Below are 27,293 nucleotides of genomic sequence, written 5' to 3'. Positions count from 1 at the left end.
GGTTCCTGGTTCAGTGACCAGCTTCACACAGCTTTTCTGAGAGCACTTCAGCACTGATAAACAGAAAATTCAGCTCTCTTCAGTATATGTATATAAATGCATGCTGGTACTATATGTGTACTGAAATTAAAGGTTCCCTTTGCCATTTAGTTACTTTGGACTCGTTTTATGCTGCATGAAACTTTACTTGTCTGACTGCTTTTAGTGTTTGTTACAACAGTGTATATTTTCTGGTTGGTTGCTTTTGTAGGACCTGCCTTGGTGTTATGCTTGATGCTTGGCTTGGTGTTCTGGTTATACAGAAAAATGAAACAAATGCAGATGAACTTCATTTTAGGTATCACTATATAACTAGTGTTATATTGTTTAAATCTATGGTTTCATAGAGCCAAAAGATATGGTTATACACTTGTAGTGTGTACACTTACTGATTTTGTTCTATGAGTACTGGGATTAGTTGCTGTTCTACTGTTGTGAACAGTTCATCAAACAGAATCTGACTTGCACCTGGCACAGAGTTAAGACAAAGGAAGGAGAGAGAAAATCTAACCTGAGAGGAAATGATACAACAGTGCACACACACACACACACACACACACACACACACACACACACACACACACACACACACACACACACACACACTCATTGTGCTAGTATTCTCAGTTATTTTAAACAAGATATATTACCTTTTTTCTTTTTTTTTAAGAATCATAAATAAGAAAATCTCGTAGGATTACCCTTAGTGAGATGATCACAAGTACATAAAAATCAGTTTTTTTGCTCTGAAAGAAATTTTATTTTGTTAACTCACCTGACCCCAAAAGAGCAGCGGATTCCTTTCTTTGAAAAACCAGGCCCAACTACCAGGTTTTAGATATGACCACTCAAGCATGACTGGTTGTAACATACAAACAACAGGAATAGTTTATTTGAAAGTATTCCTACCCACTGCTGAGTGTTGGTTGTACAGAAATGATGTAAAGTGAGGTGGTCTCAATGTGCTCATAAAAGTCACAAAAAACATATAAAACCTGGTGGGAAAAGACTTGTGCTGCTGGGAAACATATTATATCCCAAAATAATCATAGAATATCATTGTATTTATTAATGGCATTGGTTTTCAGCAACCATAACTATAAAAATGGTTTTAGTGGTGAAAATGTATTTTTTTCCAATAAAAAACTTTAATAATGTGCTAGTTTTGATTTATATTAATATTTTTAAAAATTAAGGTAATTTTATACCTAAGGATAACAAGGTAAAATTGAGTTACTGGCATTGTGCCGGTTCTTTTTGTAAATCTGAAAAAAGTGGATTGTTTTTCTTTCTGGCAAGTTGTCTCCAACACTTACTTACACTCCCACTGATTTACTATCCTGTTTCTATGAGGTTTCTTGGTTATAAATGAGATTAAATGTATTTATATAATGGTGACAGGGTGGCTCAGTGGGTAAAGTTGCTACTTCAATGCTGCAAGGTCCTGGGTTGATTCATATCTTAGGGATCCAAAGCATTTTCAAATACATTCTAAATGTGCACTTGTGGGTTTCTTCTGTGAGTGCCAGTTTCATCCCAGGTAGATAGGTAGACTGAATACTGAAAAACTGATTGATATTGATTTATTTCTATTGTAAATTATTACAGTGGATTATATTCCAATTAACTAATTAATATTTTAAAACAATTTGCCAATAATTACACTTTTCTTTTATTGGTTACAAAATGAAATATGTTTTTTATCCAGTTAGTTACACGGGATGTAGTAAAACAGATAAAGTTTCTGGTATCAATTACATTATAATTGCTACAAATGGGTCCAACAATAAAATATTTTTGAAATGTACCACAAAAGCACAAACTACTCTGTTCCAAGGATGAACTGGTAGTGGCTCAGTGTTGGACTTTGAATCAGAAGGTCATGAGCTCAAATTCCAAAACCACCAAGTTACCAATGCTGGGTCCTTAAGCAAGGCCCTTAACACTCAGTTGTAAGTTGCTCTGGATAAGGGCCTAAAAAATGCTGAATAAACAATTCCTCACAGAAACATTCATTATATCAACATTTCAAAGTTGTTCATGTGTTAGTGAATAACAAAAAGTAAAAAACTTGCTCATTAAAGGTCTGATGAAGTTTGTGTAATTCTGCAACTCAGCAGTGTAGTAATTTTGTTGGATTTGCCCAGCAGATAAAGTTACTGTTTTATCTATAGTTAAAACATGTATTCTCAAATAATCTAATAAGTATCAGCTAACAGTAAAATGTAGAACCTTTGGACTTTCCAAATCATAATTGCTGTTCTTTTTTTAGAGGAATAAGTGACATTCTTCACATCTCAGCTGGAAGAAAAGGTTAAAACAACTCATGAACCATTCAACTAAAACATTGTTTTTATTAACCATAGGCCTCTATATTATTAAAGGCAATGTGCACCATGGATCACATTTTTTCGGTTTTAAAATGTGCAATGTGTTCTGTTTTTACAAATTTCCATATCCAAATTACTCAAATTAGAGGTTCTAAAATAAGAGTGACAGACAATCTGATCAAAGTACACGATTCAAGCTCACTTCAAAAGCCGAGTCACCCGATATCTTCCCAATTCTTTAATAGACAGAACTTAAATTCTCTCATTTCAGCACCACTGGCACTTAAGCCAACACAATCAATCGCTAGTCCAAAGGGTACACTTTTTCCCCTACACTCAGACCATCATAGTGGCTTTGAGGGAAAGATTTCTAGATGATCGAGATATTCTGTTCCGACAGAACATCTGAGACTCACGAAACATAATAACTAAATCTACAAAAACACCATCGAAATGCATGACTGATTTGCAGTATGCATTAGCAGGCAAAGGAATTCACGAAATGCTCTGACATGATGACTCACTTTCCCCAGGCTTTGCTCCACACACCGCCGCTATCCCTGGGGTTGTGGTTGTTCAGTGTCTGCTGTTTACTGAAAGTGCACAGCCAGCTTCTCCGATATGGTCGGAAAAGTCTAGGTGAAAGAGCCCACCGCAAGTCTCACATTGTTTAGACTTTGTTGTCTTGCTTATGGCTTGACAACATTCCCTGAAGGAAGGAACAAGCCAAGAAGGTCAGACTCCAGGACCTGTTATCTCTGGCCTGGCAAGGTCAAAGTTTTTCCAGTTAAATTTAAGTCTGAATATGTCTAGTCTTACCATTGTTGGCTGATTCAGCCTCTGCTGTTTCTATTTAAAGCTTCACCTCATTGTTGACCATCTGATTGCCATAGTTTAAACCATTCCACAGTACTTTATCTGTCAAATGATCAACTACCAACAATTGAGTTGACATTAAATTTCAAAACAAATGTCCGATACATTTTGTAAACAACTTTACGTTTAAACTTTAGTTTATGTCACTATATCACGATTAGCACCCTTCATGGACTCCCCCCCCCCCCCCCCCCTACATTTTTGTCTCTATTCTCTGTGATGCATTTACACATTTGGAGTCAATTGTCTGGAAGATATATATCTGTTTGCAACAATTTAGTTCACAACATCTCCATCAGAGTATAAAAGTAAAAGTTGTGTAGCCCAGCTACGGTTATTATTAAACACTCCTTTTACAGGGGTATTTATAAGGGTTTTGATGCATGCATGTCATAACAGTGTCCATGTGTTCTATTCCTATACTTGTGCATTTCCTCTTTAAGAGTTAAATTAAAATCTTTGTTACTGATGCACTTGTTTGCAACATGTCTTTGCCTGACATTCTGTTTTGTGATTGGCTGAAATTTGGCTTCATCTCGCTCCTGTGAGTGTAATTAGAAGGCTGATTGGAGCAAGAAGTGATGAGTGTTTAACCTGTTGAGATTGCATTTCTCTAGGTCCATTAAGATGGACTGAAACCTGCATATTCTGCATATTCTAAAAACAATGTATAATCAGCCTGTTGCTGCACATTATTTGTACTATAACCATTTTTATGAGTAATCAGTTATTAAAAGAGAAATGCAACAATGCTGACTGTTGTTTTTCATGTGTCAACGACTCTGTATGTGTTCGGTTGCTATATAAAAAAAAAAAAAAAAAAAAAATATATATATATATATATAAATAATAATAATTGCACTGTTGTGATGGTGTACTGATGGAAACTGTATCCAACTAGCTAGAAGCAAACATGCTCCAGTGGCCTATCTCAGTTTGCTGTAGGTCAAATAAAATGAGGACACAAATCATATTTGTCCTAAAAGCCATTAGACTAATACCTATGGCCTAGTAAAACAAAGCCAAATGAGGTGTTGTCAGGGAACCACCAGCCATGCCCCCCCTCGGCACATTCGCAGCGCCTCGCCGTCATACGAATTACCTTCACCTGTCTCCAATATACATCCTCCCTTTATAAGGCCCCCGTTCGCACTCACTCACCGTCTGATCTACGGTTCATCCTGCCAATCTTCCCTGGACTACCTGTCCCAAGGCTAATACACGTCCTATTCGTACTCTGGTTTCTGACTCCGTCTGGGTTCCGTTTTAGATCCTGTCAAGGGACTCCCTGCCACTCTCCGGGAGCAAATCAGCTGTTCAATCTGCACCAAGGGTCTTCTCAGCTGATGGATTACAGTCTTTTTCAACCTAGCAGCCACCAGCGGTTGGAACGAAACCGCTCTTCTCTGGGCATACTGCCAAGGGTTAAACACGGACATTAAGTTGGCCATGGCCATCTATGATGACGCACTTGGATTGGAGGCTTTCATTCAGTGGTCCATCTGCATTTCCCAGTGGCTGGTCAGTTTGTCAGTCTCCAGAGACGGAACCTGCTGATATTTTACTGATATTTATGGTATTTGGCAGACGCCATTATCTAGAGTGACTTACAACTGAGCAGCAGATGGTTTAGGCCCAGCAGTGGCAGCTCGGTGTTGGTGTGATTTGAACCTGTGACCTTTAGATACAAAGTCCAATGCCTCTACCACTGAGCCACCACCTCACTGCTCCCCCCCTCCATCTCCCCCTCTCTGGAACCCATGAAGGCCGGATCCCATCGGCTGTTGAAGAGAGACAGAGAGAGCGTCGCCTCGCGGCTGGGGCAGACTAGCTCCAGCTGTGCCAGGAAGAGAGGAATGCAAGGGCTGGCCTTCCAGGTGTGCATCACCTATCCTGTCTACGCCCTAACCCGATTCCCCTAACGGTCACACTCGTAGAGAGCCCTACGACCTCCATGGAGGTGGAGATTCCCCCTGAGTACCGTTCATTTGCGGACGTATTCAGTGAGCAGGCAGTGACCTGCCTTTCCCCCCAATACCCTTGGGACTGCACCATAGACCTGGTGCCAGGTGCTAAACTACCTACAGGACGGGTGTACCCCTTGTCGGTTCCGGAGCACGCAGCTATAGAGGATTACGTTCAGCAGGCCCTCCGGCAGGGCTTCATTGCTTTATCCTCTTTACCCGCTGCCTTCAGCTTTTTCTTAATGCAGAATAAGGGAGGGACTCTGGCCCTGTTCAGACTATCGTAACCTAAACACCCAGATCGCTACACTCCCGTATCCGCTTCCTCTGGTTCCAGCCGCTCTGAAGGACTTGCACAGATCTTTACAAAACTGGTTCTGCTCATATTCACTGGTCTGGAAGTCTTTCCCGGGCTGAGACAATCTAGCTAGCTTCAGGGTTGGCCGACTTCTCCTCATGATGTCTAGCTTTTCTAGAAAATGGATTTTTAAATATGTCCAAAACCAAATCAATTTCTATTCCTCTGTAGGCACAAAAATGTCTAACTCAGATGTATTAATGTGTGCAGCGCACTACACATGTGTTTTGCCAGTCGAACTTGGCTGTAACAGGTTCCCTTTGACCAACCAATCAGAGAACGCAAAAATTATCTAGCTAGCTGGCTCTGTGAGGCGAATATAAAATCTGACTGGTTAAAGAAATATTTCTTAAGAAGACTATAGTAAAAAAAAGCCCAACAGAACAGACTTTGCAGATTAGATTGACACATACTGGAAGCAGTGCAGCTGTTGGGAATAAATTATTAAAATTTCATGGAACAAATATCAGAATTTAGGTTGTAAATGTAGTTCAGTGCTTCTGCTAGTGTTTAGTCCCTGCACTGCAAGTAACTTAATTTACATGCCAACATGGTCATTATGCAAAGTTGCAGTTATCCAAAGGCCCTGGGTTGGTACTGTTTGTGATCAGGATAATTGGCAATACGACCAATGATCAAATCCAATTGCAGTAGCTTGAGATGGTCCTACCAAAAGCAAAAAGAGGGCCAAAATCAATCTATAAAGAAATGTATTTAAGACAAGCATCAATATCAAAGTACAGTAGCTTTGGGTCTTCACTGTACACAAGTGCCAGTTGGCAGCACTCTGAAACAGCATGTTGCCAAACACCTCACCCAACTGTCAGAGTCAATAAAGACCATCATAATGCTGGAGTTAATCATACTACATAAAAAAATTCTCTGCGGGAAAATCTGACTGGAAAACAGAAAATTGATAGTTTCATATAGTATCATCTTGATTTTACAAAGTCAGGTACAAAACTTACCATAAAGGCATAAAGAGGAGATAGAAAGTAGCAGCATGACATTAGGTGATTTCTGACCATCCATAGTGACAACCACATGAAACAAACAAACAAACAAACAAACAAACAAACAAACAAACAAACAAACACAGAAGTTTCCCAAGAAAATGTAACAAGAAATTTGGCTGGTGTTTGGGATTGACTGTGGCAGCAAAGTTTTGAGAAATGGACAGCACAAATATATGGCATGATATTGGTGTTACTACTTTTCGGATATACATCGAGTGTGAGTAGAAATCATGTTTTTTAGGTTATTTTTTCACGTTTATTAATTCAGTTTTAATTATACTTCTGTTATACATGCTATTTACCCTTGATTGATGTTACCAAAAAAGTAATTCTACAGAAATTTGTTCTGGACCAAATTCCATGTTATATTTTTTTAGTGTTCTTTAGAAAGACTGTGTATATGTTAAAAATAAATAAATTAAACAGGGATAAAAAATGACTGAAGAGCCAGGGTCAGAGTTCTAAATAGTGAGGTGACCAGGTTTCACACAGCGCTCTAATGCAGTCTTTAAAATGAACACATGAGGAAGACAACTCATCATCGAGGAAGAGTCGGACCCTACTGGCTGGTCTTCATACTTACACACACTGATTACAAGAAATTCCAGACAGAAATTTTCTTTAACTTCTACATTAGATTAGCACAAAGCAAAAAGGTCCTGTTTAAGTTCCAGACCTGAACAGTGTCAAGCTGTTTGGATAATTTTTTTTCTTAATTAAATTCGACAGTTGCATTGGTTGCTCTCCTCTATGCACATCTTGCAAACATTTGATCTCATTGTACCTCCCAACAAATCAAAGACCACCTACAATCAACTCTCAAACACAGTCAGCTATCAAAATATGAACATACTCTGTTCTCACACAACCTACGAATGCGAGAAGGAGAATCTAGCCAAAGGAATGAGCATACAGAATAGTGCTCCTACAGCCACTGCCAATCCTCTGTATCTGATTTATTTTTCACTGTTGTGTTCTCAACTCAAAAGGCGATTTGCATCCATATCAGTGTCTCTCCGGTGAAGGTAGATGGATGTGGTCATGGGTGTGGATCAGAAATCCAGTACTTGAGTCACGCTATTTGAACATTTTCCATATCAGCTTATTCACTGCAGTTTCTCATCCGCTTTCCCTCATATTACCTCACCGCAACCATTAGTCTCCACTCTTTCTCTCTCTCTCTCTCTCTCTAGCCCCCACCACAATGGGGTAAACACACTTCCCTACTGAAAAGTTTTCCATACTGACCATACATAAACACTGTTTAATATGAACTCCTTAGTATGAGCACAGCACAGTGTCACTTTATACCACACTATACTGCACATGGACACTTCAGACACTTTAAGGACAATCACACTAAATTACTTTAGTTTGTACTGCCATACTCATCCATCTCTTTCTGGAATTCATGTATATACATATATTTTTCCATACTTAATCCATTTTTTATTTATTTACTTTATATTTTTTATTCATATATTCTATTTCTTTTTTATGTATGTGTATGTGACAAATAAAACATTTTAATTAGAATTTTGAGATATGCAACTTATAAAAAAATGAATATAATGAATAACTTTTTAATTCAATAACTCACATTGTCAGTGTTATGTGTTGCCAAAATGTATATTGAACCAATTGTCATCTGGATTAATGTACAAAGGAAGACAAAACACTTCATTAGTTATTGTCTAGAATTTGGACTATTTCTAAAAATATTTATATCTACTTAGAAAAAAAGTTAACAAAAAAATAAAATGCAGCACATGTAAAATTTAGGAGACTTTATTACAGGTGTCTCCAAATGTTTTCTGTGAGGGACGCATGATTTTTCCTTTCTTCAATTGGGGGCCAGATCGGTCTGTAACTGAAAATGACTACCAGTATTATACCTCCTAACGCTAGATTCGTTTATTTTGTTATGCACTGTTTTTTACTTTCAACAAGATTTGTAGCAGATTAAAACAAGTATAAATAGATTATTAGACATTGTTATTATCATAATATAAATGTGAATTTTTATATTTATTGCTATTGAAGTCAAAACATTTACTTATGCAAATGCATGTGGTTGATTGGTGAATCTAACAAATAATTAGGCTTCGTTAATAACCAGAGGTCGACCAATTTTACCAATACAGATAGCTAGGTTGGATTGTATTTGCAAAAAACGATTACTTAACCAGTATTTTTTTAAATTAATACTGAATAAAAACTCAATGTAAAATAGTACTGAACTTTATAAAAAAAAGTAATAAATCATGAAAATGTGCTAACGGAAATAAATATGAATATATTCATTAATACATATAATTATATAAGTAATAAATTATAAGTAATAAATATATCGCTCGCCGTTCAGCGTACAGTCTCGTTTAAAAACAAACAGCATGAAGAGTCAATGATTCGCCTCTAGAGGCCGCTCTCATAATGACAGAGGACCGGGAGCTGGAAAAACTATGGTATGGATTTTTCAGAATTCCAGCAATAAACTGTCAGTGCTTTAACCGCCATTAATAACTAAGGTAAATTTTAGTTTGAAAGCCAACCTTAAGTATTAAATACAGATATGATATGAGTAAAACATAATCATATCTGAGACATATTTTTATAAATATTTCTCTGTTCAAAGGGCCATTTCCCATGTGGGGGTGGGCCTTACTCAGCCCACAGGTGTAGTTTGGAGACCCCTGCTTTATTACACATAATATACAGTATTTGGATTAAGTTTGGAACTCAGGTCTGAAGTCAGTTTGAACTAATTTAACAACACTTGTAATTTCATTTTTGAAGTTTCACACGCTGAGCTGTAATTAGAGTAGGTTTCACAATTGCAAATGTGCCAGAAGTATGGGGCAATAGTAATCCATATACAAACATGCTGTTCACATGATATTTACTCATTCTTCTGCAGTGGTCAGCATTATGGTGAATCCAGTTTGTATCTTGGTAACACTGATCATGAATCTTGATGGGATTAAATTTCATCATAGAGTGCCAAGCACACACATGCATGCATCCACACCTACAGCAATTTATCAATCACCTACAAATTTTTGGGGACAGAGGGTAAACTGGAGAGCCAAAAGGAAGCCTAGGTAAATCAAGCTCTCAAAGCAAGAATTGAGCCCTATCAAAAAACAGTAAGTATAGAGTGCTGCTTGGGTAAAGTATACATTTATTTAGAGCTATCCAGTTTTAGGATTCTACTTGTTAAGTATTCTTTTAAATAAATCTGAGGCACTGAGTAAGAAAATGATTGAATAAGGGAGCCTAGAGCTGTAAGGTGCAGCTACATGGTGTGCTACAGAGTCAGGCTTTTCACAGATTAGCATTAGCATTCTAATATTTTAAATATTTTTGTCCAAACTTCACATTGGGGGTTCTACTTGGAACCGTCTCTAAATGGTAAAAGTTGTTGCAGGGTACAATTTAGAAGTGTTTCCATAAAGGGACCTTAAAAGCGGTAAATTGAACCATTTTTTTTCCATTTGGTGAATACATTACCATAGACAGACCTATACTTGTCCTAACTACATTTTCAAACATTACAACTTACGCACACACAACTAATTTTGTAAGTGCCGACGTTGATTTAAATTTCAACCAAATCTAAACAGATCTGTCAAAAAATCCACAGCAATTTATTTTATGCAAGTTTCACAACTTATCTAGTGATCTTGCATTGCGAACATTTTTCTAAACATTTTATCGTATTTTCAGCTATTATTAAACTAGTTTACATTCGAGAGATTTTAAATTAAGCTGCTGTTAGTTAGCCTTAAAATAAAAAATCTGTTTATTATAGACAGGCTGTCAGGCTGCAGACGCGGAAGCCGATATAGTCCGATCATTGTCCTTTTATTTCAACAACCGTACAACACAAAAACACTCATAAGCCGTTGAAAACAACAAACAAAGACATCCGCTCGATACGCGTTGTCCGCTATGAGTTTGAATGTCCCAAGCATAATCCATAAAGCCTTCGGCAATGAGTAATCCAAGTCGGAAGTGGAATTCGCATATACAGCCGGCGGTCGAGCAGCCACGCGATTGTCCAGCTTGACAATATAACGACCGACAGCCTGTGACTCAAGAACGTGAGTTTATGTAGTCTGATCTTTCATGAGCCACAGCTGTCGGTAATCTTGGGAAGCAGCGTGACTGCTATCGAGGGGGGCGTGGCAGGGTGGATCTCTGACAGCTACAGACGGGGGCGTGGCAGGGTGAATCCCTGACAGCTACAGAGGGGGGCGTGGCAGGGTGAATCCCTGACAGTACCCCCCCAGTCGCCCTCTGTGGAGCTTGGATGCGATCCTTCGCCCTGCGTGGAGCTTGGATGCGATCCTTCGCCCTGCGTGGAGCCTGGATGCGATCCTTCGCCCTGCGTGGAGCCTGGATGCGATCCTTCGCCCTGAAGAGGACCCGGGGGCGAGACGTCGCCTTCTGTGGAGCCCGGGGGCCAGACGTCGCCTTCTGTGGAGCCCGGGGGCGAGACGTCGCCTTCTGTGGAGCCCGGGGGCGAGCCGTCGCCTTCTGCGGGCGCTGGAGACGAGCCGTCGCCTTCTGCGGGCGCTGGAGACGAGCCGTCGCCTTCTGCGGGCGCTGGAGACGAGCCGTCGCCTTCTGCGGGCGCTGGAGACGAGCCGTCGCCTTCTGCGGGACTGTGGGGTGAGCCGTCGCCGTCGGTGGAACCCGGGGGCAGCGGTTCAACTTCCCTTTCGCAGTCCTGGAGCCGGGGTGAGTGCACAGGGAAACCCCTGGGCGTAGGGGCGCTCCTTGGGACCCTTAGGAGCAGATCGGAGCCTACTGAGCAGCCTGGAAATGAGGTGAAGCCTGCCTGGAGATCCACGAGCGGAGAAGGGCTCGCCTGGAGGTCCACGACATCAGTGGAGCTCTCTTTGGGACACTGAAGCGGAGATGAGCTCGTGGGGTCGCTCGGAGGCGGAGACGAGCTCTCGGGAGGAGCCTGGAGCGGAGACGAGCTCTCGGGAGGAGCCTGGAGCGGAGTCGTGCCCTCTTGAGGAGCCAGGAGCTGGGCGGAGCACTCTTGAGGGACCTGGAGCTGGGCGGCGCTCTCTTGAGGGACCTGGGGCGGAGCCGAGCTCTCTTGAGGGACCTGGGGCGGAGCCGAGCTCTCTTGAGGGACCTGGGGCGGAGCCGAGCTCTCTTGAGGGACCTGGGGCGGAGCCGAGCTTTCCGTGGGCGAGAAGGGGCTCTGGGATGTGGCGTCGTCTGGAAAGGGACTCGGAGGAGTCACTTCGCCTTCTGTGACCGGAGATGTCGGCGCGGCGCTCTCGTGAAGACTCTGTGGCGGCGCGGCGCTCTCGTGAAGACTCTGTGGCGGCGCGGCGCTCTCGTGAAGACTCTGTGGCGGCGCGGCGTTCTCGTGAAGACTCTGTGGCGGGAAAGCACGCTCCTGGAGACACTGTGGCGGGAAAGCACGCTCCTGGAGACACTGTGGCGGGAAAGCACGCTCCTGGAAACACTGTGGCGGCGTGGCACGCCCACGGGAACCTCGGAACAGAGCGGCACGCCTGTAGAAGCTCTGTGACGGCATGGTGTGCTCGCCGACGCTCGGAGATGGTGTGGTGCGTCCACGAGAACCCCGGAACACAGCAGCACGCTGGTAGAGACCCTGAGATGAAGCAGCCCTCTCATCAAAACATTGGGGCTGAGCTGCAGGCTCATGGGAGATCCGGCACGGAGCCGCGTGCTCTTGAGAACCTTGGAATGGAGCACCTTCCTCCTCAAGGGGACTGTAGTGGAGATCCACCACCTCTATCCCCACCTCAAATCCGCCCAATTCGTCTTTTTTTCCCGAGTAATGAGCCGGTAATCCCCTCGCGCTCTCTGAGGGGCGTGGCGCAGCCGCGCTCTCATGATCCGGCTTCTGTGGATCTGAACCGCGAGAAGCGGCACTGAGCTTCCGGAGGAAATCCGAAGCCGGGTTCAGCTGCCGATCCGTTGCGGTCGGAATCGCGGAATGGCGAATCCGCGTTCGGGATAGGTCGGTCGTTCTGTCAGGCTGCAGACGCGGAAGCCGATATAGTCCGATCATTGTCCTTTTATTTCAACAACCGTACAACACAAAAACACTCATAAGCCGTTGAAAACAACAAACAAAGACATCCGCTCGTCAGGGTGAATCCCTGACACAGGCATGTTTTTCTTTTGTTGAGTCTTGTCGTATATTTTTCATACTGAATGTGTTATATGAAGAATGTAAGTTTGACTTGAATTGAATTGCTGTATGTTGGTCCTGTTCATTTTACATTGTATTCACAGTAAATTGTATTATATAATCTTATATATTGTATAATATTGGTATTATTATATAATATTGTGCCTAGGTCCCCTGGTGGTCTAGTGGTTAAAATGCAGCGCTCCCACCGCTGCGACCCGGGTTCGATTCCCGGTCAGGGAACCTTCCCCAGCCACTCTTAGTGCCGGTCCCAAGCCCGGATAAATTGGGGAGGGTTGCGTTAGGAAGGGCATCCAGCGTAAAACATGTGCCAAATCAAACGTGCGGAGGATCCGCTGACGGGAGGTGCAGAAAAGAAAGTTTTTTATATAATATTGTGCCTGCAGGAGTTTCCACTATTAAAAAAATGGCAAGCTGTATTTCTGTAAATAACTCCATCATAATGAGTGATCGATGACCAGGAGCATTTTACACAGAATACAAACGTGATGTGCACAAAGCAGAGTTTCTGGTGAAGCTCAACAAATTCAACACAGACAGAAATGATCAATGTTTGGGGCAGCCAGAAGAACACACTTTTTAATGTGTGAGGAAACGGAAATACTGACTAGTTCAATCAGATTCCCATAAAAGCAGGGCCAATCGATGGCCCAGTGCCCATGGGTGAGATAGAAAGTGTGGAGAATTGAACATTCACAGACACACACATAGCATCGCAAACTGTTTGAATTCAGCAGGGCCAGCTGGGATTATCTATTGATCACTGAAACATGCGCGAGAAAGGTCAATGAGAGATGTCATCTGTTGTCAGCTGTTTCTTGTGTAGATCCATTGAGTTTTTGCTGCTGCTGTTTGGTGGGGGTGTAATGGTTCACGTATTCATATCGAAATATTTTGGCAAAGAGCTTTCGTTTCGGTACACGTTTACTGTATGTTATGGATTCTTTAGTGTTTTAAGTCCAGCTTCAAGAATTTCTTTTAAAAGCAGAAAATCCTGTCAATTCCGCATATCAAGAAAATGAATAAATGAAGACTGGAAGGAATGAAGACATGTTAAAGTATGCTGAAATAAGTAGAACAGTTAAGTAGAACATTAAATGTAATATAAACACACACACACACACACACACACACACACACACACACACACACACACACCTGCACTTCCCAAATTGGGTCTAACAAAACTATTTAATTACATGTTTTCCATTTATTTAATTTAATCAATTTAATTTGTGCCAATTAAATTGATTACTCAATTTAATCAATGTAATAATTTTTTTTATCGCATTCATTTAATCTATTATTTTGATAAAATATTATAAAATATTATTTTATATATTCTTTAACCAAGCAGGCATTTCATTCATTTTTTTATCATTCATTTATTATTTCATTTAAAAACTCTTAAAATGTGAATGATCACAAATGTCAACAATAATAATAACCGTATAATAATAATAATAATAATAATAATAATAATAATAATAATAATAATAATAAATCAACCATATTAACCATACTGTGATTGAACTGACTTAAAAACCGAGGTACGTACTGAACCGTAAATTTTGTGCACAGTTACACAAACCGTTTGTTCAGCGGTTTTACTGTTTCTGTAGTAACAACCCATTTACAGGATAATAAATAGTGCATTCTCCACATAGTTTAATAAACTCTTTACTTGTTTATATTGTGTTGGTAATTTTTAAACCCAGTGTGAAGGAGGAGGATAAGGGGCACTTTTCAGTCATGAACACAAACACTAAGAGTATAGCTCAGCTAGGCTCTCTGGTTTGTTGCATTTCCTTGATGACAAAACAGCTGATTTCTAAACTATGCCCATGCCACCACAGTGTTTAACATTCAAGGATAGAGTATACACTGTCGGTCAACAATCAACACATTTTTTGGCATAGAACCACAGGGATGCCCTTTCCTGTTTCTTCATGACATGACAAGTCAGTACAAGAGTGAGAGAACCAAACGTGTGTTGAAGGACAGACTTCATAAATAAAGTTCCAATAAAGTCAATACCAGCAACAAAAACAACAACAAACATGGGATTTATGGGCATATTAGCAGTAAATGTTACGATTATCAATTAAAGATTAGGAAAGATCATTCATTATTAAAATAAAAACTGCAATTTTTGGAAGATTTCTGCAGTAGAAAGAAGAAACACCAGTGAGTAGCTCAGTGGGTGTTGGATCAGAGGTTTGTGAATTCAAATACCAGCACTGGCAGGTCGCCGCCACAGCGCCCTTGAGCAAGGCCCTTAACCCTCAAGTTGTATAAATTAGGTAATTGTATGAGGTTGTGTTAAAAATTTAGAGACGCAAACGTGAAATTCTGCATGAAACTGGGCAAATAAGCCACAGAGACGTTTGACAATGAAATACGTTTGACATGCGGTGATGCTTCAACAAGTCATTCGAGGTGTTTTGAGTGGAACGCGCACTTCAAGAGTGGAAGCAAGAGATCAGGAAGACCTTCGACGAGCTTAACCCCAAAAATGTCAGAACCATTCGGCAACTTGTGCATGATGATCGTCCGAGAACAATCCACGTGATCTCACTTCCACGCCCACACTACTCGCCAGATTTGACTCTTGCGGACTTCGCCGTCTTCTTAAAAAATGAAGATCCAGCTCAAAGTTTGCCGTTTTGACACTGTTACGGAATCGCAGAAAGGTGCATGACATGCTTTGAAAGGAAGACTTCCTGAATTGCTGTATTACACAGTCGCCGCTCTATTTTGATGGTGATCGTGTGTAAACTTAGATAAATAAAGTACTTTCTTGTAAACAGTGCTAGTCTCGAAAAGAATTTATACCACCTCATAAATTGCTTGAATAAGGACATCTGCTAAATGCCAAACATGTAAATGTACTGTAATGCAAATGGCTTGTTATACTGTTTTCCTTATACACTATTACATCATTTTTAAAGTAAGATATATGCATGTATTAAGTGAAAACCTCTGAGATTTTAGTGATTTTATTTGTCAAAATACTTTTCTATTATAGTCATTGGTAAATGGAATGACAATAAAATATAGCATGTATCACTCATTAAAACTCTATGTTTAAACCTGGCTACAGATTCAGGCAGCAAGCAAATCAGAGTGGCTGATCTCTGTCTAAAAACAGCCCAGAGTAGAGGGCAGCTGACTGTCTGGCAGTATATTGTCAGCCTCTGGCAGGCCAACACAACCCTCCCATTGAAAAAGTTCCCTTGTAATGAGCTCATGCTGCCCAGGAACCCAATCATTGATAAAGACAATAGATGCATACCATGGCCCATTCATAACCAAACTGACTCACACTATTCGAAACACTACAAATGAACCAAACACACGCCCTGCTTCTGGAACACATCACAGGGTGGCTTGACTAATCATTTTCCTGGGCTGAAGTGTGATCACAAATAAATGTAATTTATAGCTGCTGCTGCTGAATGCCAAACACAAAGTGTTGTAAAAGCAGATATGACCACAATGCAAATTCTTCTTCTTCTTCTTCTTTCGGCTGCTCCCATTAGGGGTCGCCACAGTGGATCATCCGTCTCCATACCACCCTGTCCTCTATATCTGCCTCTTTCACACCAACTACCTGCATGTCTTCCCTCACCACATCCATAAACCTCCTCCTTGGCCTTCCTCTTTTCCTCCTACCGGGTGGCTCCATCTTCAGCATTTTTCTACCAATATAATTCATGTCCCTTCTCTGCACATGTCCAAACCATCTCAATCTCGCCTCCCTCACCTTGTCACCAAAACATCCTACATGTGCTGTCCCTCTAATAAACTCATTTCTAATCTTGTCCATCCTCGTCACTCCCAACGAAAACCTCAACATCTTCAGCTCTGCTACCTCCAGCTCCACCTCCTGTCTTTTACTCAATGCCACTGTCTCTAATCCATACAACATCGCAGGTCTCACCACAGTCCTATAAACTTTCCCTTTCATTCTTGCAGATACTCTTCTATCACAAATCACTCCTGTCACTCTTCTCCACCCACTCCACCCTGCCTGCACTCTTTTCTTTACTTCCCTAACACACTCTCCATTACTTTGCACTGTTGACCCCAGGTACCCGAACTCCTCCACCTTCTCCACCTCTTCTCCCTGCAACCGCATCACTCCACTGCCCTCCCTCTCATTCACACACATGTACTCTGGCTTACTCATACTGACTTTCATTCCCCTTCTCTCCAGCGCATATCTCCACCTCTCCAGGCTCTTCTCAACCTGCTCTCTACTCTCACCACAAATCACAATATCATCTGCAAACATCATAGTCCAGGGAGACTCCTGTCTGACCTCGTCCGTCAACCTGTCCATCACCACTGCAAACAGGAAAGGGCTCAGGGCCGATCCTTGATGCAGTCCAACCTTTACCCTGAACCAGTCTGTCGTACCTACTGCACACTTTACTGCCGTCACACTGTCCTCATACATGTCCTGCACCACCCTCACATACTTCTCTGACACACCTGACTTCCTCATACAATACCACAACTCCTCTCTCGGCACCCTGTTGTACGCTTTCTCTAAATCCACAAATACACAATGCAGCTCCTTCTGTCCTTCTCTATACTTCTCCATCAACATCCTCAAAGCAAATAAGGCATCTGTGGTGCTCTTCCTCGGCATGAAACCATACTGTTGCTCACAGATGGTCACCTCTTCTCTCAGCCTGGCTTCCACTACTCTTTCCCATAACTTCATGGTGTGACTGATCAACTTAATTCCCCTGTAGTTACTGCAGGTCTGCACATCTCCCCTATGCTTAAAGATCGGTACCATCACACTCCTTCTCCATTCCTCAGGCATCCTCTCCCCTTCCAGAATCCTGTTAAACAATCTGGTTAAAAACTCCACTGCCATCTCTCCTAAACATCTCCACGCTTCTACCGGTATGTCATCTGGTCCAACCGACTTTCCATTCTTCATCCTCTTAATCGCTGCTCTCACTTCCTCCTTACTAATCCTATCTACATCCTGCTTCACCAACTCCACATCCTCCAACCTTCTCTCTCTCTGATTTTCCTCATTCATCAGCTGCTCAAAATACTCCCTCCATCTTCTCAACACACTCTCCTCACTAGTCAACACATTTCCCTCTCCATCCTTTATTGCTCTAACTTGCAGTACATCCTTCCCAGCTCGGTCCCTCTGCTTGGCCAATCCGTATAAATCCTTTTCTCCTTCCTTAGTGTCCAACCTCTTATACAGTTCCTCATATGCCTTTTCCTTGGCTTTCGCCACATCCCTTTTAACCTGCTGCCGCATCTCCTTGTACTCCTGCCTACTTTTCTCATCACTCTGTCGATCCCACTTCTGTTTTGCCAACCTCTTTCCCCTAATGCTCTCCTGCACTTCCTCATTCCACCACCATGTCTCCTTGTCTTGCTTTCTATTTCCAGATGTCACACCAAGTACTTTTCTAGCTGCCTCCCTCATCACTCCTGCAGTAGTTGCCCAATCATCCGGCACCTCTTCACCACCACCAAGCCCCTGTCTGACCTCTTGCCTGAACCTCACACTACACTCTTCCTCTTTCAGTTTCCACCATCTTATTCTTCTTTCAAACCTTACTTTCCTCCTCTTCTTCTTCGCCTCCAAAACCATCCTACAGACCACCATCCGATGCTGTCTAGCTACACTGACCCCCGCCAACACCTTACAGTCTCCAATCTCCTTCAGGTTGCATCTCCTACACAGAAGATAATCCACCTGTGTGCACCTTCCTCCACTCTTATACGTCACCCTATGATCCTTCTTCTTCCTAAAATACGTGTTCACCATTGCCATTTCCATCCTTTTAGCAAAATCTACCACCATCTGCCCTTCCACATTCCTCTCCTTAAAACCATACCTACCCATCACCTCCTCATCACCTCTGTTCCCTTCACCTACATGCCCATTAAAGTCTGCCCCAATCACCAATCGTTCTTTCCTAGGTACACCATCTACCACTTCATCTAATTCACTCCAGAATCTTTCCTTCTTCTCCATCTCACAGCCAACTTGTGGAGCATAGGCACTGATGACATTTATCATCATCCCTTCAACTTCCACCTTCACGATCATCACCCTATCAGAAACTCTCATTACCTCCACTACACTCTTACTGTACTCTTCCTTTAGAATCACCCCTACACCATTTCTCTTCCTATCCACACCATGATAAAACAGTTTAAACCCACCTCCAATGTTCCTGGCCTTACTCCCTTTCCACTTGGTCTCCTGAACACACAACACATCTACCTTTCTCCTCTCCATCATATCAGCTATCTCTCTCCCTTTACCCGTCATAGTACCAACATTTAAAGTACCAACCCGAACCTCTACTCTCCTACACTGCTCCTTTTCCTGCCGTCTCTGTAGACGCCTTCCTCCTCTCCTTCTCCTTCTTTATCCAACAGTAGCCCAATTTCCACCGGTACCCTGTCGGCTAACGATACCTGTGGCGGTTGTTGTTAACCCGGGCCTCGACCGATCCGGTATGAAATTCTCATTTGTGATCCGCATATTTGATTTGGCACATGTTTTATGCTGGATGCCCTTCCTAACGCAACCCTCCCCATTTACCCGGGCTTGGGACCGGCACTAAGAGTACACTGGCTTGTGCCCCCCTAATGGCTGGGTTAATGACCACAATGCAATGACCACAATGCAAATTACAGGTACTTATTAATGTACTCTTTATCACAATAGCAATCAACATAAACAGGGACTTATAGAGTTTTCTGTGAGGACACACTGTAGTTAGTCAAAGGTAACACTCTTACTTTATGTTGGCCAACTTGGGAAAATCTTCAAGAGAGAGATACAAGCTGGGGAGAAAACTGTTAATATAAATGAAGTGAAAAAAGGAATTAAAAGGTTAACTATAAACAGATAAATAGGGATCATGGATATAGTGTGTTTTGGAGAACTGGGATGCTTCTCTCTCTTTCTCTGGTTCAAGTTAAACATGTTCTGAGGTACACAGGAGCTTTAAGGATGGATTTGGACTTTACTTAATGTCAACAGTCTGATTCAATGGCTCAGGACCACCAGTTGCACTTAATCACCTATCACACATCAACAACGATGAACTGTACACACAACTGGACATTCGGTGCCACCCAGATGAGGACGAGGTTTCTCTTGAGTCCGATTCCTCTCAAAAGATTCTTCCTCATGCCATCTCAGGGAGTTTTTCCTTGTCACAGTTGCCACTAGTTCTCTTATTAAGGACCAACTTACAATTATAAGGAACAAACCTATAAGTTTTTTTATTACCATTTAATAGAATAGAATAGAATAGAATAGAATAGAATAGAATAGAATAGACTTTATTTGTCACATATACATTACAGCACAGTGAAATTCGTTCTTCGCATTTCCCAGCTTGCTCAAAAGCTGGGGTCAGAGCGCAGAGTCGGCCATGATACAGCGCCTCTGGAGCACAGAGGGTTAAGGGCCTTGCTCAAGGGCCCAAGAGTGGCAGCTTGGCGATACCGGGGCTTGATACCGACCTTCCGATCAGTAACCCGGCGCCTTAACCACCAAGTAGCCACTTTTCCCTCCCCCACTTTATCTGTGTAAAGCTGTTCTTAGACAAAGCCCATTCTTAAAATTACTATTTAAATTCAATTAAATAGTAAAATATAAACTTCTAGTTGGTCACAGTAACTCAGTTTTGCAGGCAACATCACACCACTCCATCAATAATTACTCAATTACAGAATGTATTAAAATATCTATCCTTTAATTCAATTAGTTTGCTTTTTACTATTAAATCCAATGTAATTCATTTTACAAATAATGAAATTATTTTATAGCTGTCGTGGACCTTTAGCAGTTTTGCCATGGTAAATCATTAAAAAAAGGAAAAATAATTCCATAGCATTATGATGCAAATACATACTCCTATCTTGCATTGTATTAACACTACACACATTGTTTTTGGTATAGATGGCCATGCAGTCTAGTGCTACTTTTACATAACCTTCTGCAGGCAATAAAAAAATAAAAAAATTTGCCCACTCCAAACTTTTGCTACAATATAAAATTAAGTGTGTTTTCTATGCAGAAAAACCCCTTTCAGGATTTATCCATTTGAAATCGAACAGCTAAGTAGGGTTACTTATTTTGTTAAATCCCCAAAAAGCAGTAGGTCAATTGCAGCATGAAATATTTGCGTTTTAATCGTGTTGGTATTAGAGCCCAAATCTCTGACAGTGACATTATTTCCTGTTCCTCTATCTTGTGCATCTCACACTGAATGAGATCATGGAAGATCTCTGGTTTAGAAGGGGGAAAAATAGCTTTACATTCTCAGATACTTCATAAATTGATTTTGTTGTGAAATAACAAAAGATATAACCATGGTAATAATTGAAAAAATATATTTAGAGCTAATCTATTTCATTTGCTAACACCAGTAACAACTTGCCAGACATGGTCCAGGGTTTAAAGGACAACTAGGAGTTTAAAATAAATTACTCTCTGGGCAAGAAAGAAAAAAGGAGTACTGATGGTTCAATGTTACCAATTGTTTCCATTAGTGAAGATAGGTTTTTCTGTATACAGCAATCTGAGGGTGGGACTCGCTAATCAGAAAGGTTACAGAAGCAATATTGCTTGATTAATGCTTGTTCTAAAGTCCTTCTGGATCCAATAAAACCTTTAATATCAGTTTTTTTTAGATATGTTATAGCTATATAAATGTCTATTGTAATATAAAAACTAGGGGGAAAACGGGTCACAGTTCGGTTCAATTTTGGTACGGTTGGGGGGCAAATGCAAAACATTAAATTACAAAAAATAGTTTTTTATTATAAGTAACATTTGTAAACATTAACATTTTTAAAACTATTTTGAATTAAATGCTTGCTTGGTAAAATAAAAGATATACAAATATAATAGAATAAATCAAATTAATGCAATACACTTTTTTATTACATTGATTAAATTATGCAATTGATTAAATTGTCACAAATGCAATTGATTGAATAAAATTCAATAAATAGAAAAACTTATTTAAATATTTTACATTTGTTAGACACTATTTGGGTAATACAGATGTGTATATATGTGTGTGTGTTTAACATTTAATTTTCTAAAGTTATGTTCCACTCAGCTTGTTAGAGAAGTGAAGAAAAGAGTGCAGGCAGGGTGGAGTGGGTGGAGAAGAGTGATAGCAGGAATGATTTGTGATAGAAGAGTATCTGTGAGAGTGAAAGGGAAGGTTTATAGGACTGTGGTGAGACCTGAGATGTTGTATGGATTAGAGACAGTGGCATTGAGTAAAATACATTTTTTTTGCCCCAAGGGGATAAATAAAGGTCTAAACTAACTACAACTACAAGACAGGAGGTGGAGCTGGGGGTAGCAGAACTGAAGATGTTGAGGTTTTTGTTGGGAGTGACGAGGATGGACAGGATTCGAAATGAGTTTATTAGAGGGGCAGTGCATGTAGGACGTTTTGGTGACAAGGTGAGGGAGGTGAGATTGAGATGGTTTGGACATGTGCAGAGGAGGGAAATTTGAAATGAAATAAAAACATATACATGCAGTGCCAGTGTGAAAAGAATAATTTAGGCAGACATACTGAATTGTAGGGTATTTTGATCAAACTGAGATTACAAAAAGGTATATCATTTCAGTGACCTTGCATGCCAGGTCATCTAAAAAGGTTACAGTCATGATTCACCTTCTTATCAGGATTTTTTTATGGTCTTGTTGCCAGAACTCTGGTATAAAAGATTGAGACCTTTTATGACATAATTCTCAAGCCACATAACTTTTCTTTTTTAATTGTTTCCAACAGATGATCTTCCAGAGTTAAAAAGGGACACTGGTTTGATCTTCGGCATCCTGTGCTACAGGAAAGATCACTAAATCCTGGGTAGGATTAATATGACACATTAGACAATTGTTTGGCAATGTCTTTTAAAGTAGGAAATTAATAAAAATAATAAAACTTTACAAAAATTTAGGAGGACAAGCATTACAGATCGAGATTTTTTTTTACTTATGGCCAGAAGATCACAATCACAAAACCCTTTTACACTAATGTATGTAACATGATCTTTGTTCCTGGATAGAAAGTTGTATTTTTTTAATTACTTATGCGTCAAAAGGTTAGAATGCCTATTAGGCTTCACAACACATTTTTTCAGTATTTTAAATATTATATTTATATTATATATTATATTGGGGGGAGTGGTGGCTCCAGCGGTTGAGGCGCTGGGTTGCCGATCGGAAGGTCTGGGGTTCAAGCCCCGGTATCGCCAGGCTGCCACTCTTGGGCCCTTGAGCAAGGCCCTTAACCCTCTATGCTCCGGGGGGTCCCTTACGAGGGAAATATCAAGGTCCGTGACGTCGGAGTGACGTGGGGCCGCCTTCCCGTGGGCTCACCACCTGCAGGAGGGACCGTAAGGGACGGTGCTGTGAGGATTGGGCAGCAGTCGAAGGCGGGGACCTGCTTAGACTGCTGCCCCCGCGACCCGAATTACGGATAAGCGGGAGAAAATGAATGAAAAAAAGGATGAATATTAATATTTAAATTTTAAAATGTACCTAATTTTATTGAGAAAACAATTGAATTTGCGTTTTTTTAAAGGGGAAAACGTATTTAAATCAAAATAGATTTTTAGTAAGGTTTTACAAAAATGACCACAAATTATTTGTTTCATGAAAATTGACTACATGGAAAACCGCAGAGAATGTCAAGGGTACAGGAGTGATTTATATCTTATATATTTAACTTTTTCAAAATTCAGTGATCTAGAATTTGTTTAAACCTTAAGGAATCTTGGTATTAAATTCATGTCTCTATAAAAATATTTCATGCCATAAAGAGTCTTAGAGGTAACTTTAGGTCAATAAATTAACCATCATTCAAACCTCATTGTTGCCAAAACATACTGTAGGGCACCAAACCTTCCAGTAGAAGCTTTATACACCGTTTATGGCTAATTGTTCAGTGCATCTTTAAAGAGTGGTAACTCTTGTTGCAAGTTCCTTCTGATGCTCACAGCTGTGTCTATAATTTTTTTTGCACTTTATTATTCCCCTCGTTTTTCATCTCTGATTAATACTTTTAATTATAAATGCTTCCTCTTGTTGTTATGTTAATATCTGGAAATACAGTACCGAAGCCACAGACCCTTCATAAATGTTTGTGAGCTTTATGATTAAGGGTTTCAGGCCTGGGTTTTCTTCGCCTGTTGAGCTGCACACAGCGCCGGTGGCCGCCTTTCCAGCTTTCCAGGAATATTTCAGATAAATCAGGTGTGATGGCTGAATGGAAAAGTCGTTTTTTTTTGCCATTTTCTCCTACATTTTTTTTAGTTCTCTTTCCAAATGTTCTTTTAAACACCAGTATTCTTATTTTCCAGTTGGACTGTATTCAATGAGCAGGTTTGGTGTAAAGGGGAAAAAAAGGTCCTTCACACACAGAGCGTGTAATAAAATATTTCTCCTTCTTCTGGATCTTGTCCCTTTTTTTCCTTTCCATTTAATGTGCAGGCAACTCCAACCTGTTACTCGCCTCATTTTAGCGCTAGCACACTTTTACACTCATCAGATACGTTTCAATGCTAGGTCCAGGCAGTGGCACAGCACACATCCGGAGAGAAAAAACAAGGAAATTACACAGATAACGTAAGAGTGATCAAGGGGAAAATAGGCAGACAAAAAAAATTAAGACAAGAGCTCTGCTTCACACCTCTGTTAGCTTTAATTACAGTGATTAAAAACAGATAGCCTGAAGGCACGGATGGACGGGAATGTGGCTTTTAGCTCACTAGTATAAGGCCTAGTTTTGTCCCTGGCAGATATTTTTAGCTCTGGCAGGAGACCTTCTTGTTTTTCTGGGAGATCGACACTATGTGTGGAGATGGTGACTGCTTTCAGCTGTAGAAGATTAGGAAAGGTGTGACGTAAAGGAGTTTGCATGCAGACATGGTTATTTCCGAGGTCAAGAGTTCTTGGTCTTTTTTGTTTAAGGGGGTTGTGTTTGGTTTGACCTTGAATCTTTCAAACATCTGTGGATAGAACTGTTGAATTATGACAAGCTGTTGAGTAAATGCCATGCATGCATGCATTATTAGTGTGCAGATCAAGAAAACAGTTTGTGGAACAAATAGGAAGCAAGCATGGAGGGTGTACACTCTTGAATAATCCTGAATCACAGACTCTTTCAGTGTGGTCTAATTCAAGCCATGCACTGTTAAGTGAGTTTTGAGGTCTATGGGCCATACCAACAAGCTTACAAACAACGTGTTTGGCTACCAAAACGGAGTGCTGTTGACTGACTCAGTCTTTTCATGACAAGGCAAGAAAACAAATACAAGCACAGAGTTCATAGAAAGTGAAAGAACAATGTACCTTTGAGCATTTCTGATGTCAAAATGTCTGTGATGATTCACACTCACATTTATTTTCTCTGAGTAACATCATGAACAAACAATTCTTCTTTTCATTCTACGGATTCGTGTTTTAAATTTAGTTTTACTGGTTGAAACTATAATTTGACAATCATTTTGCACTTAAATTAATCTCCAGTGCTCACATTGGTGCATCAGAACTGGTCTGTGTTTGAGGTAGGCTTAATTTTTTTGTGAAAACGAAATTTTTTCCTAGGCCTCGGACTGTCCTTTACAGAACTGGTAGAGTTCTATGAGAAACAGTGCCAAACTGTTCCAAACGGGAACGTCATAAAAGCCCCATTGAAGACACAGCACTGTAGAGCTTCCACTTCTGGATTTGCCACTGCATTAAAGGTTAGAAGAATCTGTTCATTTAACTGCTCTCCCACCTCTTACACTATAGTCCATTAAAAGGCCTTGCAACCTTGGTATCAAAAGGTTTCGAGACTAATGGTGCTAACTGGTGCTATTCTATCCAACTCTGAGATTTCATCACGGACAGCAAGTTAGAACAAAAAGCAAACATGAAATTCTGGGCAAATCTGCTAAAGAGACATTTGACATGACATACGTTTGACGATGTTGAAATGAGTTTTTTCGAGGTGTTTTGAGTGGCACGAGTGCTTCAAGAACGGAAGAACATCACTGGAAGACGACGAAAAGACGACTTCCAGAAACATTCCAGAAGCGGCAGTAACGCTGGGATCGCTGTATTGCTGTGCAAAGGGTTTATTTTTAAAGTGATAGCGTGTAAACATAGATAAATAAGGTACTTTCTTGTATACAAAGCTAGTTTTTAAACTTTTTGATACCACCTTGTAGATGGGATGCCAGACTATCATAAGGCAATACCCACAAAAATAATGTAATCGCAATTTAGTGTAGCCAGTATGAACGTTGATGGTATGAAAGATCATGATTGAAACTATTCACTTTTAGCTGAACAGTTTCACTGCATTAAGTTTTTCAAACAAACAATATAAACATATGGAACGTGGTTATGTTAATATCGAATTGGTAAGACTTTCCAGAAATTAACTGACTACAACTTTATATTTTTTTTTTATAAATAACAACAACAATGAGATGCAAAACATCTAAGAGGACCCAAGTACCATCTACAGTCTATGTAAACTAAATTAAATGTCTGATTCTCTATTGGATTGAACTATTTTTTTTTTGTCTTTTCCTGCATCATTGGTTAAATTTGGTTCAGCAAAATCAACATCAACATTAGGCTTAAAACACATACTGACTTAATTTGCAAGAGACTTTAATTCAATTAGTTGGTCCTCCATTTGCTGCTAAGTTTATGCAATGGAAAATCACCTCTTGATCTACAGAATCTCAACAAAGTCTGCTGACACCAAAAGAAAAAACATAATTGAAGCCAGTGTAAATGGACAGCCAGCTGCCAAAACAGATCAGGTTCTGAATCCTGGCATTCCTTTCATTCACATGCCACTTCATGCCATGTTCCAAATTAATTATACAGCAGCATGTAATAGCAATATCAAAGACAAAAAATTACATTTTTCTGCTAAAAATCTATCCAGCTTTTTTTTTGTTCACCTAAAAAAAACAAGCTAAAGAACCACATGAACACAAAATATAATTTTTATATAGCTTTCAATCAGTGCTGTTTTCATGCATGCTTTATATTTATATCTAAAGATTTTACAACAGGTTCAAGACTTTTAATGCACCACCTGCCTAGTATTTCTTGTCTATAGCAAGGATGTATTAAATAGTTTCCAGACCTAAGTAAAATCTCAAGTGGAATGTAAAGAACATAGGCATAGGCAGCATAGGAATGTTGTTTTCAGTTGTCCAAACATCTTAAACACGTTTAATTGTGCAGAACTTTTACGAAATGAAACACGAACTCTAAACTGTCTACATCAATAAATAAACTACAAGGGTTTATAAAATAAAAGAAAAAATTTCAAAGAGTGGAAATGGCTTTATTTATTATTTTTTTTTACATACTCCCGACTACATTTATGCACTTAGCCGCTATTACTGCATGTAGTACCACGACGCTAGCATTCATTATTATATCTCTAACAA

At 40.4% G+C, this 27,293-nt stretch overlaps 1 protein-coding gene across 1 annotated transcript in view; it reads left to right on the top strand.

Moving 5' to 3' along the window:
- Positions 1–4,585: 4,585 nt before the first annotated feature.
- itgb3b (integrin beta 3b) overlaps positions 4,586–27,293 on the top strand; it is a 285,998-nt gene continuing 263,290 nt past the window's right edge. The window contains exon 1 of the mRNA XM_083556490.1: positions 4,586–4,596. The gene's annotated coding sequence lies outside the window, so the exon portion shown is untranslated. The remainder of the gene's footprint in view (positions 4,597–27,293) is intronic.

This window comes from Silurus aristotelis (genome assembly GCF_946808225.1).
Source record: "Silurus aristotelis genome assembly, chromosome: 12".
Lineage (NCBI taxonomy): Eukaryota > Metazoa > Chordata > Actinopteri > Siluriformes > Siluridae > Silurus > Silurus aristotelis.
This window is presented reverse-complemented; position numbering and strand designations above follow the sequence as displayed.